The following is an 8,117-nucleotide window of genomic DNA, read 5'->3' on the forward strand; positions in this document are numbered from 1 at the left end:
GGCTACATCTGATTGATTTATGGCGTTATTAGTTTTACTTTTTGTCCAATGCAGGAAGACAGCTGCAAACGGAGGATAAAGAGAAGCCATTCAGAGCTAAAATGTCCTGGCTCCGTCACAGCTACAGCAGGTGACTGCCCCTCTCCACACCCCCAATCCCTCCGCCCTAGAAACCGTTGCTATTTAGACATGATTAGAGGGTCATTGTTATTTATATTTTGCTATGCTTCTGTTTGGTTTCAAATGTGAAGGCCAGCGAGTACATCTGACAACTCGTCCCACGTGGTGGTTGGGACTGAGCGCTTGGTTTATAACCACCGAAGAGAGTCAGTCATTTAATAAACAGAAACTCACTGAGGGTGATGGATATAAATATCAGGGGGCGTCATGCAAAAACCCCCAGTTGTCTAACCCGGCCGTGTGTGATATGCTTCCACTCTCGGTTAAGGTCAGGCTTAAATTGGGATCCCACTGCAGGCAGAGTGACAATATCTTGCTATTTGTGAGATGATTATCTCATATTTCATCACACCATGAGGTAAACCCAAAATGAGCTATTTGGGACAACACTAACAGTGACGCTTCCTCGTTCACTTTGTGCGATATAAGTGCGAGGAAGCTGAGAGCGAATGTTTAAATTTTTTGATTGTTAACTGAAAAATATTTGGTTGTTGCTAAGTGACCGTGAGGATGAGTCACAGCTCCTCAGGCGAGGGGACATGCCAACGTGAATGGAGAACACTGAGCAGACGGGTCAACTCAGAGAAAATAGGTTTGTTATGAGTTGGGTGATGGAGCTGTTATTGTTACACGTAAACTGTATCTGTCCCAGGGATGTGTCACAGCGGCTGATCTCCTCACAGAAGCAGCACTTAGAGGAGAAAGTTTGTCTGTTAAACAGATGATCTCTTTTGCCTTTCACTGCCCACAACCATCAGCTAATTTCAGTAGTCCTCAGCTTTCACGGGAACTCCCCCAAAGGCAATCAGACAGTTTCATAGGAGGTGGATGTCACAAGATGACACGATATGTGTTTTACATGTAATTATTCTTCCTAACCCACTGATACACTGATCTCAGTCACTCTTAACTTTTGTTTTTTTAACCCCTTACTGCTCAAACATATTTACAATTATACAGAAAAATAAATAATCTATTTCTGCTGTCACTGTTGCATGGTATAAGTTATATAATACCTACGCTCATTTGAAGAAGACTAGAAATTAAAATTAAATTTAAATTCCTATAGTAAATTAAGATTTATTTATAAATACATAATAAAACTCTTCTAGTCCCTACCAGGTCGTAAAATTAGGTCTATACAACCTCATATGAACTATAAATATGACATATTACACCATATCATTATTTATTAAAAGTAATACTGGGCACAATCATCGAAGCAGTCTTAGGAAAAGCTTATTTACCTTCACGACTGAGCAGAAGAAGCAGCCAGGTTCTCTTAATCACTCCTCTGAAAAAGTCTAGGTTAAGGCCATTTGCTGATGTTGTGCCCGTTAACACAACGCCGAGGATGTAAAACATCAGCACCGACTTCAGACAAGTAACTGCTTGTTTGAGGACAGTTACCAGTTGCCATAGAAGTCGACATCCCAGTAAGGGAAAGTTGGACTGTGCAAATGTTAAAATTCAAGATGCTGCAATTGGAAAAGTACTTTTCAAGTATGGCTTGTCAGTAGTCTCACATCTTTAAAAAGAACATGGCAGCACAGTTTGCAAAGTTGCACAAACCACAAAACTTCTAGAACAGTTTCATGTGGACAGAAGAGACCGAAGCGGTGATGTTTGAACCTAATGCATGGCATCAAAAACCAAACGGCATATAAGCACAAACACGCCACAACAACTGTCAGGCACAGCAGTGGAGGGGTGGTGGTTTGGGTTTGTTTTGCCATCAGAGTCGTTCGGTCAACCATGAGCTCCTCTGAGTAACTGTGAATGTGAAGACAAAACTGGGACATAGAACGGGACTATAACAGAATGGGTGACAAAAACAAAAACACATTAGTGTTGAAATGGCAAAGTTCAGAACTCGGCCTGATGGAGAAGCTGTGCAGAAGGCTGTGCATAAATATATATCTGCAAACAGCTGAACCTACACTGCAAGGGAGAGCGGGCCAAAATCCCTCCAGAACCATGCGAGACACTGATAAATATAGAAAAATGACTATTTCCAGTCTTATAAGTAAAAGACGGTCTACTCTTTGAATTTTCACATAACCGTATAAAACAATTGAACATCTTTAAAAAAATTAACAAAAAATACACTTAAAAAAGAAAAAAAAAATATAAGTTTAAGTTGAAGGTTGTTCAGAATTATTGTTGAAACATAAAAAGTGCTTAAATATCTTCATACCCAAGTAATGAGTGAAGATCAAATGTTGAAGTCAGAGTGTCAGCTTAACTGTGAACCTGTAATTAACCCGAAAGTCTGAGTGGAAAACGCTGAAGTGGACAGAGACAGGTCCAGTGTATTAATTCAAAGAAGATATAGTATCAATTGAAGCGTTAGCACTGGTGGCACTAAAGGTAGAAGGTATAATTTAATCAAAATATTAGTCTTACCTTCTTTTTTTTGGGGGGGGGGTTATTAAAACTTTACAGTTGAAAAATGAACAATTAGCAAGTCTAAACTGCAAGCAAATAAGTTTATTTATTTATTTAATTATTTATTTATTTATTTTATAAGTCTGTCTGTTCCTCAAAAACTGATGCCAGAACACTCTTGGAAAAGAAATGTCCACTCTCAGGGGGCCTTTTTTTTGGCAAGCGAGCTGAAAACGAACTCTCAGACTTCCAGATTTGGCTAATAAAAGAAAAGAAAAAAAAGTGGATTTTCTGCTGCCCAAGCGTTTATGCACAGATGCAATTACACCGCTGCAACTGGGTCGGGTTGCTGATTTTATCGGACTTGAGTAATTTAGTATTTAGTAATTCAGTATTTTCTCAGTAAGACTCCAGCGATGAAACTCATGTTTGTCACATGCTGATAAAGATTTTGACAGGAAATTAAATTTCCATTCAGTTAATCGAAAAAACAAAACAAAAAAACACAGTGACAGTGACACAGTTTCATGATAAACAGCATTTTACTTTGGAGACCCGTGTGGCTGCTCGGATTAAGAGCGTGCTAGTTTTATGAAGCTACTAAGATAGAGATCAGATAGAGAGACGTGCTCAAAACGGTGTATTGTTTTATCTTGCAGACAAACTGAGTTGATAAAAATGCAGAAAGTGAAGAAACATAGGTCGACAGGCTGTTGAATCTTTGGCAGCGTCCTTCCTCGCCATCGCTGGACATGTTGCTTTTCAAGCTGTTGAGTCTGCAGTAAGCCCATCTGTGCCATTCCCTCTTAGAAACCATCAGCAGCAACATTCTTCCATTTATTAAATCCTAAGCTCCGAAAGGGAAAGGAAGTTAATAGCCAGACCGGGGGAAAGGGCAGTCCTTGGGATTTTACGGACTAAAAACAGCAATTAGTAAATGGACTTATTTGTAATGCAAGAAGTCTCTTTGGTCTCGCTAAATGAATGTATGCATGATGAGTCGTTTCCAAGGTTACCTGAGGTTGACATCTTCCTGCGCAGCTGTAAATGTGCGACGCATTTGCGCCTTGCTGAAGACAGGAAGTGGTTACAGTCTTTCATCTGGGCCTGTGAACGCTGCAGCTCCATCAGTCACATTTTCCGTACAGAGCAACAAGAAGAAGAAAAAAAAGAGCAAAAGTTAACCACTTGACAGTGTTTTACATCAAGGTTTGACATTATCTTACAGCAGACACACAAAGCCACACTTTGTCATGTTTTCCATGGCCTGACATTTGTAGAAACGACGCATCTGTCTCAATCCACCTAAAGATCTCTCAAAAGGGAGAAAAAGGATGTTTCTCATCCTGATGAGCAGTCAAAATGAAAGATAAAATGCTTTCTTTGATTTTTTTTTTTTTATACATCGATCTGTTTCTCACCTCTTTTAACAACAGATTGGAGAGAATGCTGATTTTAACTTTTATATTGGCTTTTAAAAGTAAATGTAAATGTAAAATGAATAATGTAAGCAGAAAAAACAGAAAATAAGTCAAGTCAACTTTATTATCAATTCTGACGTGCAACACGATACAGTATCGAAATTGTCATCCTCAAAGGCCTTATGGTGCAGCAGCTAAACAAAAAAAGACACAATGTGTAAATCTTAAAGAAAAAAAAAATATAAACATAAATTACAAAAAAACTACTTTTAAAAGAAATATATTCTGTATGTACAATATAAGACAGGAATGGGTGGAATGGATGAACGTCTACATATATACACACACACACATGACCGTTTTGTTGATGAGTTAGTATTGTCCTGATCAATTATGGCCTAGATATACACTCAGGCTTTAAAACACTTCATTTACATTTACCTGCCATTGAGTCTATCATTCATCACCCTTCGCTCTTATAGCTTTACACTACTCACTTCAGAGCTATAAAAAATGCAGCACAATGTGAAATTATGTAGAGATAACGACGGGGAAGCTTGATAATTCCACCCTGATCATAGTACCCTGTCAATCTTAAACTGGATTAAATATTTTCAGACTTAAGTGGCCTGAAACAGAAGCCTCATTCACACTACCAGTTTGATCCACTTCTTTATCGGCCCTGCTGTGCTGAGAGATGTTGCCTCTGGTCAACCTTTGAAGGTAGCAGAGGCATAAAGGAGATGAGGGAGCAGTGTGGGAATTGATAATGCACAAAGGCAAAACTGAGATGAGAGGATTGATGCAAACTGTGCAGCGGATCACATTAGTCCATCCCAAGCTGTCTGACAGTGTCGTTCAGGTCCACTGCAGCTAAAGGTGTTCCAAAATAAATGTTTCACCACGAGAACAACCAAGTAGAAAAGTCCAACCCCCCCTAGTAAACTGAGACATTAGGAACTTGTTTCTGATGGTGGACTACAAAGTTGGGGAAGGAGACTGTCTTCAGATTATGGAGTGGCACGATGCATTTTGAAAGCTCACACTGAAGAGGGAATATTGTGCCTTTGAGGGATCACTGAATGCACGGCTGGAGAGTGGAGGTGGACTGAAGAGGGGACGTCCGATACATCTTTATAGCATGACTGCGTGTGTTAAAGTGGTTAAAGTGACCTGGTTGTCCTATCATAAAGATTTTGAGTCAATAGTTCCTCCTTAATGTACAATATTTAAGCATAAGAAAGTGTTGCTTTTTTCTTTTAAAAAAAAGAGTCAATTTTGTTATCTTGCAGTTGTAATCAAAGTATGATTTGACTTGCAGAAGTTGTTTAGCCATTTCAGTATCTAAGTTTAGGTTAGAGGAGGATTAAAGTAAAACTCTAAGAATATAAAAGTAACTTTAAAGAAAATCAGATGAGTTTCATTTATTAACCTTTTAAAAGGAAATCACCATCTACCCATAACTTATACAACTGGGTATGAACTTCGGGGTCCTGTACTCTGTATTCTTTATTAAACCTTGTTCCTATACAAAAATATTGTACTTTTTACAGAACAGATTAGGATATGTAACTGACTTTAATCATACATACAACAAATACAACACTCCCAATATAAGATATTGCCAAACCTGAAGGTTTAGTAAAGGAAAAGAGAGTCTTACCTGTGTCAGGGGGTGCACTGCATCTGAATTACAACATTTTATATGCTTTAAAATGTTAAGTAATCAACTGAATCCTCCGTTCTTGAATACAACTGCAGTGCCATCCACCAGGTCCTTTTGTGTATGTGGTCTCCTGAAGTGGTTGCTACACATTCCTGAATGAAGTCCAAAAAGGTACATATTCTTTCCTCACTGTAAATCTCACATGAAAGAACTGAAGGATCATGTCAGTATTAGTTTTTTGTTTTATTTTCCCTGAGTCACCAAGCAGTTCAGTATTTGCTTGCATCATGCATAAGGTGGAGCATTGTTTTGCATAAATACAGTCATCCTGCAGACACTTACCTCTGCCACTGACTGATGAAAATTTAACTCTGCAGTAGCTCTGGGAAATTATTTTTCAGTCTGTTATTCCAAAAGGTAACTGGCGTCAAGCCTAAACAATCCATCTATTTATTTTGAAGTAAAGCAGCCCATACCAGTTCTCCTCGTCCAGTCTGCTGGAGCTTGACTGGAAAGTGATAAAGTGATGTCATGTTCATACATGTGCGCCATCAGAAACTTCAACCATTCATTAAACCTTTGACTCCACAAAAAAATAAATGAGTGTGGTTTTAACTCATAATTATGCTTTCTTTTAAATCCATTAATCACAGGTTAATATTTCTTGAAGCTGCCCCCCCCCAAAAAAAAAACAAACAAAAAGGCATTAACATTACAAAGTCACAATACACAGTCAGAACCTGTTAGCATCTGAAATCTGTGGCTTAATCATATTTAACAGTTTTGATGGTGTTTGCATGCTTGGTTGTTGGTCATTTATTGAACCCTGTCCTCTTGTGTTGAAAAATATCCCAGTTTTGCTGAAGATCCACAAGTCGCAGGCCATTGTCTTGACAGTCATGATCTGGTTGAAACCTGCCATACAGGCTGAACTGGCTCAATTTACACAAGTGCTCTGGTCATGCTGCTCAAATGGAGTTCCTGTATCTTATTTAACTTCTCAGGTTCCAGACTGTAAGCATATCAGATCTTTACTCGGGTTTCCCCAGCATTTTTATTATAGATGCAGTATTGAACATCATGCCTCTTGATGACTGGTGATACTGTTCATCTGGGGTGACTGGAAGAAGTGGAGATTGTTCAGAAGCCTTGCGGATGTTACAGTGTGAAGAAATAATATAGTACTATAGATTTTTTTTAATGATTTAGCTTAATGTAATGGGATAATTAACCAAACCCATTTCAGAGCATGTGATGGTCCTCAATATGCCGTGACCATTTTCAAAACTACATCCTATACCACTTATTATCAAGAAGTAGTGTTAAGTATGCAGTATGTGAACAACTATACAGTCTGCAGTATTCAGGAGGTATCTGGATGGTCTGTTATGTCCAAGAAAATGACTGATCAGTCTAGCTTGAATATTTTATCACTTAATCCAATGTGCCACAATAGCAGAAGCCAGTCTGAACCGCCGTGTGATGGGTTTTCTTTTCTGCTGTAGCATCATTTTTACAATAGTATAATATGTAACAACAACAGCCACCAGACCACTAACTAGTACATATTGTTAGAGAGCACGAGCAATACATAGCATATGGCTTCAAAAAGGCCACAGTCTTGGGATGTTGGACTTTGGTTGTGTTCTTTTTTTAAAGCCTCTGGTTTGAGTTTTCTTATTTGACCCCGTCCCTTCACCACTTTTTAATACATGTCTGCCTATGTACAGTTTTACCAGCATCCATAAGGAGCATTACCAAAAATGAGCATGCATGCTCATCCAGTACAGATAAAATGGCACTCCCTTTAATAATTCCTATTCAACGTTCATCAAATGTGTGAGATTTAACAAAACCTTTGAACACGTGTAGTTGCGGGCATGTTTAGTGACATTTATAAGCAACAGTGTTTTATTTTATTGCTTACTGTCAGTGGGTCTCTATTTCCGGAGGTCACTACTGGAATCACAGTTGTTTAGAAACAGATTAATTAACATAAAAGTACTGAATATCAGCTTGCTTTTAAAACAGTCATTAACTTGCTGTTTATGAAATTTGGTGGATTACTTACACGTAAAATTAAATTATTTTGTAAGAAAAGAGAAAAAAAACTGTGTAAGTCTTTTCCGATGGTATGGGGAGATTGTTCTCTGAAAGAGAAACAGGAGTCACTGGAACTCCATTGCTGATCAGCTGTGTCCATTTATTAATAACCGAATAAAGATCTAATAATAGAAGCATTATTACATGCCGTGCATTGCCTCAGATTGCCAGCGAGGATAAATAGAGTGCTTGGATTATATTTGGGGACTGCAGCCAGCGAGAACCTTTCACCCCAACATGGATCCTGTTGTATGGGGCTGTGCAGTCAGCCAACTTGGCACCTGCTTGACAACTCACCTGCCAAACACACTGATTTAAACCACAAATAATTCCTCCCCGTCCCGTGTACAGGTCATTTG

This window comes from Cololabis saira, chromosome 18 (genome assembly GCF_033807715.1).
Source record: "Cololabis saira isolate AMF1-May2022 chromosome 18, fColSai1.1, whole genome shotgun sequence".
NCBI classification, from domain to species: domain Eukaryota; kingdom Metazoa; phylum Chordata; class Actinopteri; order Beloniformes; family Belonidae; genus Cololabis; species Cololabis saira.